At 38.3% G+C, this 14,484-nt stretch overlaps 1 protein-coding gene across 3 annotated transcripts in view; it reads right to left on the bottom strand.

Moving 5' to 3' along the window:
• znf385d (zinc finger protein 385D) overlaps positions 1-14,484 on the bottom strand; it is a 293,701-nt gene that overhangs the window by 122,373 nt on the left and 156,844 nt on the right. The window lies entirely within an intron of this gene.

Genomic DNA, 14,484 nt, shown 5'->3' with positions numbered 1-14,484 from the left:
TTATTAACATTCTTTCTGTGAGAGGGATTCACGGATAAAAAGACTTGTGACTTTGTATATTGTGACTAAATATTGCCATCTAGTGTATTTGTTGAGCTTTCAGTAAATGATACTGTAGGCATGCCCAAATGCATGATGGGAAGTGGAACCATGACTGTGCAAAGTGCTACCAATTGATACATCTTCTCTGCGTTGGGAAATAAAATAAGGTATTAAGAAAAAGATCAATTGCTACCTTGCTTCCCCACATTGCTTCCCATGATATTTCTAATTGTAGTGAGAGGGATTGTAAGGCTTTAGCCAATTAATAAAAGGCTCCAAAGGCTGCCAAAATTCACTCTACTCATTTTACGCTGCCTTTTATCTCTCTATACAGGTAAAACGGCGCCATTACAGATTGAGCGCGAGAATGCGTGGGTGGGTCGTGCAGCGCATGCATTAATTGCGTTAAATATTTTAACGTGATACATTTTTTAAAAAAATTAATTACCGCCGTTATCAGGATAAATTTGATAACCCTACCTTAAGCCTAAACTAAAGACTCTGGATGAGTGTAACATATTATGTTTGCACAATTAATTAACGATTAGAAAACGATTTAATTAAAAAAAATATATATATATATATATATATTTAAAAAAGGCATGGCCGAATTTTTTTTTTGCCGATTCCGATACTTTGAAAATGACGTGATAGGACCCGATCGAACATCTCTACTTTGCCGTCTTGGGGCCAAAAACCCATGTTGAAGTGAGTTGAGGAGTATAATTTCCAAAACAGATAGTGATTTACAGATTGGCGCTAATGTACTACAGTATGTTGAAGTGAGTTAAACGCCCTTCAATTAAACTAAAGTAGTGCTATACTACGTTTCCCACCAAAAAAAACCCCAACAACATAGTGTCTCAAGTGGATCCTCATAGGTGGGAAAACTAACAAATAAAACACAACCACAAACTAAAACATCTCAAAAATAGTGAGGGCAGCCAACACAACGAGAGATATGTAAAAAGTTGGAAACTATTCTTTTTTTTTTTAAATCCAAGTTTTTGTTTTGATACCTCTCAGTGAATCTGACAATTTGATCACACACACAAACCCACACAGAGACCACTGGTGGTGTAAATTTGTGTAATTTGACAGCCATACAAAACTCACAGAGAGCCAGTCTGACAATCTGTTCAATTTAAAGTATAGCGCAAAACACAGAGACCACTGATGGTGTGAAACTCTACTTTCATTTCAAGAGGGAGACTAACTCCCTTATAAAGCTAGTTCAGCAATCAGCAGCAGCTGAGTGGCAGCTCCACAGCTATAACCTCTTGGGTCCAAATGAGCTTGAGTCTTCACTGATTCAAAAATAATCTATTACTACCATAACATGCTTTGCCACCATCTTGTAGAAATTTTGTGCTAAGGAACTAGGTGGACCGGAGCTGAGGAGTTTCAATTCAACAAAAGTAGTGCTTTTGCCACCATTTTGGCCGCACTAAGCTATAATTAAATCAAGGGCGTAGGTTTGGTCTCAATATTGGTAGGGACGATATAACAGCATAACCTGCATGCACACATTTTGCTGGGGAAGGGACGTTCATAAGACCAAACAGATTGGGTGAACGGGGGTCAGGGCTAAATGGCTAGATGCTCAAAGCAAAGTAAATCTGTATCTACTCATACCAACTTTCACACTGCAAATTCATAACATCTTAATCAGATACTTTCTCATAAAATATGTTTTTGTTTTTATCTTGTTTTGAGTGTTAAAGACTAGTTAACAGATTAATACATCATATTATTCCACTTAAAGTATAATATACTATTTGTACTTATTAAGACCATACATCTAAACGTTGGTCATTTTTCACCGAAATCCAGAAAAATTTGCTTTCAAATTATGTTTTGAACAATATCTATCCTTGATTTAGGAACATTTCTAACAAACAAGCTTTTTTTAATTTATTTATTTATTATTATTTTTTTTTTTAAACTCATTTGCTCCCAAAAACATATAAAAATGTTCTATTTTTAATTGTTTCAGTGTCCGAAAAACATATTTATACGTCTTTTACGTTTTTTTTTTTTCACAAAAGAGATTTCTAGGTTCTGATGCAACTTTGCTCCAAAGCACAATGCTGAAAATCCATTTTAAAGCAAGAAAACTGGCCACTGGAGGGCAGTAGCGCATTTGGTAAGACCAGATAAAATGGAAGGAATTGCCGGGCAGCACGGCCAGGGCACCGGTGGAAGACGACCGAATGGACGACCAGGAAGCCAGGCGCGGGAAGTCCGAGCAAGACGACCGGGAGGACGCCCGGGATGCCAGGCGCTGGACGACCAAGCAGAACGACCGGGACCACCAGTGCAGCGGATGATGCTGTTGAGTCTGTGCTGCTCGCCGAGCAGAGCCAGCGTCGCTGTGCTCGGCCGCTCGTGTCCCCCCGCACCCTCAGCCGGGAACTCACACGGCCAAACCAGTTCCCCGCCAGGAACACAACTTGCCCCACACAAGTTTGCCAGGCGAACTCTGACACGAGGCAGTGGTCACCACAAAAGAAAGACTCAAAAAAATCCATCTTGATGAGACACAACAGGCGGTGACGAGGGAAAAGCCCACCCCGTCCGCCGAGACAGCCGTGGCGGCCACAACAGCGCCATCTCCCAGCCCAACAGGCCAGCCATGTGCAAATAAATTGTTACTTTGCTATCAAAGCTCTGTTTGTCTTGTTGTTTATGTTATTTTGTAGAATGAAAACATTATTCAGATGTTTGGGATGTCACGAAAGCAAAAAATCGCTGTGTTAAAGTCAAAGTTATGTTTGAAATATATGCTTTTACAAAAAGCTCAATTTCAATTCTCAAATTTCAATTTTCATCAGAAATTGGAAAATTGCTCAAACTAAGCCAGGGGTGGGCAAACCGGTCCTCGAGGGCTGCAGTGGGTCCTGGTCTTTGTTCCAATTGAGTCAACACAGATAGTTTAACCAATGAGGTTTCAGCAGAAATGAGAAGCACCTGACCACAATCGACTGATTGCACTTGTAAAACAGCAGATTGGTGAAAAGGTGTCCTCTTAATGGGTTGCAACAAAAACCCGCGCCCACTGCGGCCCTTTGTGGAATAGTTTGCCCACCCCTGAACTAAGCTATTTTCCCATGCTAATTTCTAAAGAATGGAAAAAGATATGAGCTAACTTTTTTTTTCCTGCTGAAAGAAGAGAGTCTAATCTTTCAATTGGTAGGTTCCATGTTTACATAGCAATCGAACAGAATTTTCTGTGGGCCTTGCAAAATCAGTCAAAATCCAGTAAAACGGCCGGGAGCGATGGGCCTTGCTCCAGTGAAAATGGCTGGGAGTGAATGAGTTACCGCATCGCGTTTCGCGATACGTTTCTTCAACACAACATGGCCGGACATTTACAACGAAGTCCGCGGCGGCAGCGCAAGAAAAAGGTTTCTGCTCGCAGCAACAATAAATACCTAAGGAGGAATGAGAGCGAGCCATGTCCAGCTAAGATTAAATATACTAACTTTTTGCTTATAATAAGTCTGTTAGACTTATTTTTCTTATTTCAAGAAATCCAAGTGAGTAAAATTTACTTGAAGCACAAGCAGATCATTTCACTTATTCTATTAACATACACAAGAAATACAAACCTGTTTATAATCTCGTAACGATCCGGAATGCAAAAAAAAAAAAAAAAAATTAACATTTTTCTAAGACCACTCAACATTGTCTAAATAAATAAATTAAATATAACTGAAAAAACATCTTAGCGTATGACAAAAATAAATAAAAATCCTGAGCCTTCGTTCAGGTAAAACACTACTGCTTTTGTCCACAAGCACAGCCAAATTTAACAAAAAAATGAAAGCTTCTTTGGGCTGCTTTCAGACCACATAAATAAAATGAAAATGAAAATATGGGAGAAGGGGGTAAACCTCGGTTCACTACATCTCTCACACGCACGCTAACAGAACAAAACATATACAGGAAGATATTTCTCTCAAAGCAGCTTCCTGGTCGAGTTCGAGAAATTCACACAGATTAATGTTATGCTAACTCTGATGCAGGTCGGACTTTCTGTAGCAAAATTAGTGGTGGTCCCCACCTCAAAAAAAACATCAACAACAGTCTTTTTACATTACTTACAGTGTCTTTTGCTAGTGGGGAAAAAACTTCTAATATTCCTTGTCTTCGAAGGGGGCTGAGGAGGCGGCATGTTGTATTTGTGTCGGGGACAGAGGGGGTCAAGTCATCAGCCAATCAAATGTGTGTTTGAGGGGGGAAAAATGGACTGACACATTCAGCAAGTGAAAAGGGGTCAATGTAAGTCCGAACATAATGAAAGTAATTCACTTAATAATGGTAGGGTCAATTCTAACCTTACAGCAATTGGGAAGACAAAATTACACAAAACTACCTATATAACCGTACTCATTATTATATGCAAATAAGGTTGCTTAAAAGTTGGTGGGGACAATTTGAATATCCTGAAAAGTTGGTAGTGTTATTTCCTCATCGTCCCTATGCAAACCTACGTCCTTGGTTGAAATACGTTGAGAAACTCTGACAACGTTGCTAAAATCTGCTAGCTCATCTGTAGCGTTGCACAAATTATGTTAGCATTTAGCTCACAGACTTTAGCGCAGTTTTATTTTGGGGGCTGGGGTGGTTGTCCTACGACAGGATGCACACATGTGTCAGCTATGCGATTGATAGCTTGACTGACAGGGTAATGCGATTTTGGTGACACTCACTCAACAAAAACAACTTGCTTGAGTGTCAGAAAACATTATCATTTGCTTTAATGTACAATAAAAGAGTCACCATGGTAACCACACATTACAGCAGAGTTTGGCAGGAGGTCGAGGGGTTTTTTTACCCCTCGGAGAGCACTTGGTTGTGATGAGGAAGCGGCGAGAGTATCTGCCGCGCATAACTCAAAACATCGTACGCCATAAGTCGTAAATAAAGACGCTTTGACAAAAGAATGCCACGACGCCAGGACAGCGGAGGCAAGATGGCTTCCAGAGCTGTTAAATTGTCGGGTGACTATTTCCCCAGGAGAAAAAAAAGCATGAAAGCAAAAAGTCAAGCAATGAAATTTCGTTGCTAATTTACAGATTTTGGAAGCGCGATTGCCTGCGTGCATGCGTGTGGCTGACGCGTTGCATTTCGGGACGATTTATGTTGTTGAGATGATTTCTGAGGAAGAAGCTGCCAAGCACTAGTCATCTCCTCGTTAAATCTCACACGTGTTCACTCTCGCCTTCAAACAAAATCAAACCTCACCTGAGAAATATGCAAAAAGGGAACTGGCGCGCTTACACATTTTGCAAACATGAATTTCAAATGCGAGCGAAAAAAAAATGTTGTTTGATAAAAGCGTGGTTGCTATAACAAATGGGAATACAGTTTTTTTGTATTGTCTGTAAAGTTGACTGTTTGCACGTTATACTCAAGGGGTTGGCTGTGGAAGTATATAGCTGCCACTCTAGGAAAAAAATCAATGTTGAGTTATAATGTAAAGAATAACTCAAAGAAACAAAGCAATTAGAATAACTCAAAGAAACAAAGCAATTCTAATTACAGTGTTACCTCAATATACAAAATCAGTTCATTCCATCCTAATTTTTTTGTATAATGAATGGCATTTAACATGTAAATCATCTAATTCAGTCCAAGCTATATTAAAACACCACATTAAAATTGCTCACATTAAAATGTCCTCTGCTTGCCTGTCTTTATTTGTAATGCTTTGTCGCCCCTTAGGAGTGTTTAAGTTAGTTGTTATTTTCCATCTCGTTCTACAGACGTTATCACATGACTACCCGAGCCTATGACAGGGTCGGGTAGTCATGTGATAAATGTGCTCAAATTGTCCCCAACAACTTTTAAGCTACCATATCTACATATATATATATTAGGGCTGTCAAAATTAACGCGTTAACGAGCGGTAATTAATTTTTTAAATTAATCCCGTTAAAATATTTGACGCAATTAACGCACAAATGCCCCGCTCAAACATATTAAAAGGACAGCAAAGTGAAAGGTGTACTTGTGTTTTTTGGAGTTTTGCTGCCCTGTGCTGGCGCTTGGGTGCGACTGATTTTATAGGCTTCAGCACCCATTTGCATTGTGTAAGTAATTATTGACATCAACAATGGCAGGCTACTAGTTTATTTTTTGATTGAAAATCTTACAAATTTTATTAAAACGAAAACATGAAGAGGGGTTAATATAAAATTTCTATAACTTGTACTAGTTATTATCTTTTATTTATTTTCTATAAATGTTTATAAATATTTATATATTTATATATTTTATTTATTATTTTTATTTATCTTTTAAGAACTACAAGTCTTTCTATCCATGGATTGCTTTAACAGAATGTTAATAATGGTAATGCCATCTTGTTGATTTATTGTTATAATAAAGAAATACAGTACTTATGTACCATATGTTGAATGTATATATCCATCTCGGTCTTATCTTTCTATTCCAACAATAATTTACAGAAAAATATGGCATATTTTATAGATTACGGAATTGCAATTAATTGCGATTAATTACGATAAATTTTTGAGCTGTAATTAACCCGATTAAAAATTTTAATCGTTTGACACCCCTAATATATATATATATATATATATATATATATATGTATGTATGGCAAATAGGTACAGTATTTAGTCAACCACCAATTGTGCAAGTTCTCCTACTTGAAAATATTAGAGAGGCCTGTTATTTTCAACATGGGTAAACCTCAACCATGAGAGACAGAATGTGGAAGAAAAAAACAGAAAATCACATTGTTTGATTTTTAAAGAATTTATTTGCAAATCATGGTGGAAAATAAGTATTTGGTCAATACCAAAAGTTCATCTCAATACTTTGTTATGTACCCTTTGTTGGCAATAACGGAGGTCAAACGTTTTCTGTAACTCTTCACAAGCTTTTTACACACTGTTGCTTGTTAGGTTTTGTGTTTGGTTTCTCCTTGTGTGACTTGTCCCTGTGATTACCCATTGCTCTCACCTTTGTGTGTTTTCCCAGTGTATCCTGCAATCTGCATCCACCTGTGTTACCCAGCTGTTCCTCGTCTCGTTACCCCTTGTCTGCGTATATAATGACCTAGTTTCTTGTCACTCCTTGTTGCGTCATTGTCTATGTCTGTCTTTACCAAAGTCAAGACCCGTCCAAGCCCTCGCGTACCTGTCCATCCGTTTAAGTAAGTTTTGTTGAGCCATAGTCCTTTTGTTTGTACTTTGTGATTTTTGTTAGTTATTATTAAAACGTTTTTTGAGTTCACTGCCTTGCTGCCTTTTTTTGTTTCCCTGCATTTGGGTCCACACCACCTGCCTGCCCGCTCATTCCTGACATTGCTGGTATTTTGGCCCATTCCTCCATGCAGATCTCTTCTAGTGCAGTGATGTTTTGGGGCTGTCGTTGGGCAACACGGACTTTCAACTCCCTCCAAAGATTTTTTTATGGGGTTGAGATCTGTAGACTGGCTAGGCCACTCCAGGACCTTGAAATGCTTCTTACGAAGCCACTCCTTTGTTGCCCTGGCTGTGTGTTTGGGATCATTGTCATGCTGAAAGACCCAGCCACGTCTCAGCTTTCATTCAAATTCTCTCGATACATGGCCCCATTCATTCTTTCCTTTACACAGATCAGTCGTCCTGGTCCCTTTGCAGAAAAACAGCCCCAAAGCATGATGTTTCCACTCCCATGCTTCACAGTGGGTATGGTGTTTTTGGGATGCAATTCAGTATTCTTTCTCCTCCAAACACGAGAACCTGTGTTTCTACCAAAAAGTTCTACTTTGGTTTCATCTGACCACAACACATTTTCCCAGTCCTCTTCTGGATCATCCAAATGCTCTCTAGCGAACCGTAGATGGGCCTGGACGTGTACTTTCTTCAGCAGGGGGACACGTCTGGCAGTGCAGGATTTGAGTCCCTGGCGGCACATTGTGTTACTGATAGTAGCCTTTGTTACTGTGGTCCCAGCTCTCTGTAGGTCATTCACTAGGTCCCCCCGTGTGGTTCTGGAATTTTTGCTCACCGTTCTTGCTATCATTTTGACGCCACGGGGTGACATCTTGGATGGAGCCCCAGATCGAGGGAGATTATCAGTGGTCTTGTATGTCTTCCATTTTTTAATAATTGCTCCCACAGTTTATTTCTTTACACCAAGTGTTTTACCTATTGCACATTCAGTCTTCCCAGCCTGGTGCAGGTCTACAATTTTGTCTCTGGTGTCCTTCGACAGCTCTTTGGTCTTGGCCATAGTGGAGTTTGGAGTGTGACTGACTGAGATTGTGGACAGGTGTCTTTTATACCGATAATGAGTTAAAACAGGTGCCATTAATACAGGTAACAAGTGGAGCCTCTTTAGACCTCGTTAGAAGAAGTTAGACCTCTTTGACAGCCAGAAATCTTGCTTGTTTGTAGGTGACCAAATACTTATTTTTCACTCTAATTTGGAAATAAATTCTTTAAAAATCAAACAATGTGATTTCTGTTTTTTTTTTTCACATTATGTCTCTCATGGTTGAGGTTTACCCAGGTTGACAATTACAGGCCTCGCTAATCTTTTCAAGTAGGAGAACTTGCACAATTGGTGGTTGACTAAATACTTATTTGCCCCACTGTATATAATGATATTATCACCAGGATCCACGCTTTATTCCTCGGGCACGCCTTTACGCACTCATCGATTTCCCCCTTTGAAACTCATTAGCAGGAAATATGAGCTGGGAATCGGCAGCGTCATCAAAACGTGGCGATGACGGCCATGAAACAAAAGAGCCGAACGTGTCCCGGGAGTTGGTTTCTTTTGAATTAGGAGGATGGAGGGTTTGATGTGTGGAGCGCAGCTGGGGAAAAGAGGAAGCGGTGGAAGGAAGAGGCGAGATGAGCTTCAAGACTTCCACTTTGTCTCTCGAGCCCACATCGGGGATGGCAGGACTAAAAAATCACTTTCCCGAGGAAAAAAATAATAATAACGTGGGCATATAAATGAGGATTGACCTACATTTACATACGTCAAGTCTAATATTGCGCTCCTCTGATTGGCTAGTCAGAGCAAAACTTGTTACAAGTTGGACGCATATCAAGGTTCAGTTCCAGGTTTAATAAAACTTGCCGACAAACTGCAAAAAGAAATCTTGTTTTAGGTCTGACAGCTATTTTTAACGAATTATTTATGATGTTGTAATTGCATGCACACAGGTAAATTCTGTTGGATAAAGATGCAATCATGTTTGTTTCGTTCATATTTTATCCTATGTCAGTATTTACATTATATATACATTGTGATTAAACAAGTACATATACTAGGTTAGGGTGACCAAACATCCTCTTTTGTCCAGACATGTCCACTTTTCACATCCTGTCTGGGGCGTCCGGCCAGGTTTTCTAATTTCATGAAAATGTCCAGGTTTCAATTAGGGTTGTTCCGATCATGTTTTTTTGCTCCCGATCCGATCCCGATCGTCTTAGTTTGAGTATCTTCCGATCCTGATATTTCCCGATCCGATTGCTATTTTTTTGCTCCCGATTCAATTCCAATCATTCCCGATAATTTTCCCCGATCATATACATTTTGGCAATGCATTAAGAAAAAAATGAATAAAACTCAGATGAATATATACATTCAACATACAGTACATAAGTACTGTATTTGTTTATTATGACAATAAATCCTCAAGATGGCATTTACATTATTAACATTCTTTCTGTGAGAGGGATCCACGGATAGAAAGACTTGTAATTCTTAATGGATAAATGTGACTTTGTATATTGTGAGTAAATATTGCCATCTAGTGTATTTGTTGAGCTTCAGTAAATGATACTGTAGCCATTTAACTTCTGCCCAAATGCATGATGGGAAGTGCAACCATGACTGTGCGTCGTGGTACCAGTTGATATATCTTCTCTGCGTTGGGAAATAACATAGGGTGTTAAGAAAAAGATCAAATACTACCTTTCTTCCCCACATTGTTTCCCACAATTATTCTAATCGTTGGGACAGGAATTGTAAGGCTTTAGCCATTTAAAAAAAAAGGCTCCAAAGGCTGCCAAAATTCTCTCTACTCATTTTACGCTGCCTTTTAGCTCTATATACTGTATGGGTAAAACGGCGCCATTATAGATTGAACGCGACAATGCGTGAGTGGGTCGTGCAGCGCATGCGTTAAATATTGTAACGTGATATATGTAAAAAATGATCATTCTCGCCGTTGACGCTATAAATTTGATAACCCTACCTTAGGCTTAAACTAAAGACTCTGGAAGAGTGTAACACATTATGCCTGTAACGTTAAATACAATTAAAAAACAATTTAATAAAAAAAATATATATATATTAAAAAAAAAAAGGCATGTCAGATATTTTTTTGCCGATTCCAATACTTCGAAAATGACGTGATCGGACATCTCTAGTTTCAATATTTTTCACGGTACCAATTAACATGTGTTGAAATTGACGGATGCTTTGCACAGAATACTCTGGTACTGTGCTGCCTGTGACGTGTTCCCAGACAGCCAGCCCAGTTGTTAAGACTTTTATTACGATCAATACGTATATAATCAAATGCTCATGTACCTAAAAGAGTAATTAAGGCGAAAATACTTTTAATCTACTTCGGATACAAATTTGCGCATGGGTGCGCAGTCACAGACTGGCTTTATCATGGCGTCAGCTGTCAATTCTCATTCACAAACAAACCTTCATCACGTGCCCTTGCCATAGGCGGAGTTTGACTTTTGGGGCAGAGGGGGCACAACATGTTGATGACCCCGAAACACAGTGTCAGCAAAAAAAAATAACTTTCAAGAATATTTAAAACAATAAATTCAAAGTGAGTGTTTTTTTGTAACCCCGCATTCTTGAGGGGAATTCCAAATAAGGCTGCTTAGGCTATACTTTTCGCCAAGATCGTCATCGTTTGAATATGGTACACCCACCGGTGTCGCGCCAATGTAGTTACCCTAGTCCAAAATTGTATCCCCTGTGCGGAACCACTGTGCTGCACTGATTTGCTCGATTTCGGTGTTTTGGTGATGTAGTAATCTACGAAGTTCTAAAACATGGCACATCCATCCATGAAAAAAAACAGTTTTCTGTCGTATAACGTAACATACGTACTGAATGTAAAAAAGGCAATGTTTCACTGTTTTACTTGTAAGATGACCTATAACAGTTATTACTTTAATTCAAGTCCTGTATGGAGTTTCTCCAGTTTAATAAACATTGATGTCCAAAATAAATAACCGTGGTTCTTTTCTGGCTTCAATTAATTGTATAAGTCGACATAACTCATAACTAATGTGTGTGTGTGCGCTCCCGCGGCCAGGGGACACCATTTTTGACGGGGGTAACTACATTGGCAAGACACCGGTGGTGGCTCTGTTGTACAATTAGCGTCTTTAGTGGGGCGAATTGAAATGCCGCTCACCATTTTGGTGGTCTCTAGCGTTTCATGGTCCACATTTTCAATCCAGTGGTTGTTGTCGCTTTTGAAAGCTTATAGGTTTGATAAAAACGTACATATATCCATTCCGCCTCTTCGGTCCTCATGTGGTTTTGGCTAAGCAAAGCAAATGAAGGTCTAAGGTGCTAATCACATGATCATGTTCGAAAAATCATTTTGATCCATTATAAAAATATCTTTTTTTTTGTTTGTTTGTTTGTTCATTTAATTCATTTTCATTTTTCATTTTTTAATTCATATTTGTTTTATTGCTTTGCAACTTTAATAGAAAATATTTTCCTGGAAAATTGTTAATTTTAAAATCATATAATGTGTATGGGAAAGTCTATTACATGCAATGACACTTTTCGGCCACCAGAGGGGCTGGCCCCCCTGCTCCCCCTAAAAATCCGCTTATGACCCTTGCTAAATGTACTTTTCAGCAACTGTTGACTTCTGTCGAAACTTTGTACTGGTGTGATCTGTAAAGTCCCATTTCGTGTCGCATCGTTGCACTGCCGATGATTGTAAACTTTTATAGCAATGTTTGATCTTGCCTCGGCTACCGGTGCTCGTTAATAGCTGTCAGTGAGCTAAACCGCGCTAGGCATTATGGAAAATGAAGTTTTGAACTTCGTTTGGAAATATGTTGGTTGAATGGTTAGTCAGTTCATTGCGGTTATTGTTTGCGTGCAATCTAGAACATTGAATAACAATTTGTCAACGACAACTGTCGTGATAGTAATTATTAAAACGTTTCGTTGGGACATAACCTACTGTGTGTATGTATTGACTGGACTACATTTCATTTATATGATTATTATTATTATTCATTATTTAATTCCAGTTTGTTTGTTTGTGTTTAGTGTTTTCATTTTTCAATTTTTTTTTTTTTTTTTTAAGGAACAATGAATCCTGTTGAGTAACCTCTGAGATTTTCAATTGTGTCTTTGGTTATATGCTACATGGCTATAATTTTGTTTTTAATAAACAAAATTTATCTATCAAGACAGAGGAGGTACACTTTGAAAATATTAAAGTGATAGAGGCATCTTTGAGTGAAGTAAAATTTAAGTATCTTGAGGCCAGGCCATGTGTCCTCGTTTTTGGAAATCAAAATATGGTCACCCTATGCTAAGTAATAAGTAGTAGCACTAAGAATAAGGATGTTTTTACTATTTTTTGAGAAAATAACGATCCTATAGTCAAAAAAATGTTATCATTTTTGTATTCCGCAACCAAAGATTTGTTAAAAACAGCTGTCAGACCTAATTCAACAAAAAGTTCATTCCCTATTTAATAAAACACTTTAGCACTTCTATCCGCTAACCCTCGAACAAGCTAACACTGTCTTACATCGTATGACGCCAACATCTGTCAAAACAGCTTTTAACTTTGCAAAACAAATTTTCTTAAAGCTACGATTATCCGATTCAATCTGTGTATCATTGGTTCAATCAATTTCAAATTTGAAATTAAAATTAGCAAAAAAATGAGATCTGTTAGCATTTTTATCATATCACCGGGGAACACCATTTTTGTTGTTTTAGGCCTTACAATGTTTTTAACTATTTCTAGAGTGTGGAATCCAAAACTGATATCAGTTTTTCTCTATCACAAGTTTCTGAATAGGCCTATATGATCCCCATTTTCTTCAAAATATGAAAAATACAGCACTGTACTGTAACCAAGGGCGTAAGTTTGCATAGGGACGGTAGGGACATAACACTACCATCTTTTCAGGATGCTCAAATAGCAACCTTGTTTGCATTTGTAATGAGTTCAGTTATAAATGTAATTTAAATTGCCTTCCCATATGTTGTAAGGATAGAATTTACCCTACCATTATTAAGCTGATTATTTTCATTATGTTCAGACTTACATTTATCCCTTTTTACTAGCTGGTTGGTGGACAGATTCATGTCGACAACATGCCGCCTCCTCTGCCCCATTCGAAGGGGAGGAATATTAGAAGTTTTTTTGGCCCGCATCAGCTTCTGCAAGTCATGTAAAAAGACGTCAATGTTGTGGAGGTGGGGGAAACACCACTACCATATTGGCCCGAATATAAGACGATGTTTTTTGCATTGAAATAAGACTGAAAAAGTGGGAGCCGTCTTATATTCGCGGTCTAGACATTATACCCATTCACGACGCTAGATGGCGCCAGATATCATTGAAGCAATGTTCTGTCATGACAGATCTCAGCCACTCTCTCCATTCACGACGCTAGATGGCGCCAGATATCATTGAAGCGATGTTCTGTCATGACAGATCTCAGCTACTCTTTTTAGTTTAACCAGTTTGCATTATTTTATTGCAATGTTTTTCCTTATTCAGATTTGTTTCAAGACTACAGTTACAGTTAGACTTCACTTTGATGGTTAATGCAGTTATTGCAATTTTGTTGTTTTATCATAATAGATTGGTTTATTTACATTTAAAAAACCAGAAGCCATTCATTTACTAATGTGATTGCACTTTAGCTTACATATTTAAATGTTCAGATATTAAGATATGAATGAGGCGAAATAGCATGCTTTTTCTCTCAAATATATTGTTATAATCATTTGGTTGAGATGTACTGTATTTATTTTCTGTATAAAAATGAATTTGGTGTTCAAAAAGTCTTTTTTTCATACTTGAGTCTTGAAAAAGAGGGTGTCGTCTTATAATCAGGGCCATCTTATATTCGGGCCAACACTAATTTTGCTACTGAAAGTCCAACCTGCATCAGAGTTAGCATAACATCAAACTGTGTGAGCCTGCTAACCTGCAAAACTACTGCGGTCAGGACAGCCTCCACAAGGAATAACGTTTGGATCATTGTTTGCATTATGTGCATTAATAATAATGCAACGCGGTGGCTTCAGAGTCCAAGTCCCTTTATTTAACATGAACATTAACAGACGCAAGAAAAAAATCTGTGAAATTAAATCACACATCAGAATTTGATGAGAGTACTTTGGTTCGAGTCTTGGGGAAGTCCAGTATGCCTCAGA

Source organism: Corythoichthys intestinalis, chromosome 4 (genome assembly GCF_030265065.1).
Source record: "Corythoichthys intestinalis isolate RoL2023-P3 chromosome 4, ASM3026506v1, whole genome shotgun sequence".
NCBI classification, from domain to species: domain Eukaryota; kingdom Metazoa; phylum Chordata; class Actinopteri; order Syngnathiformes; family Syngnathidae; genus Corythoichthys; species Corythoichthys intestinalis.
Note: the sequence above shows the minus strand (reverse complement) of the source record. Positions and strands in the feature narration are given on the sequence as shown.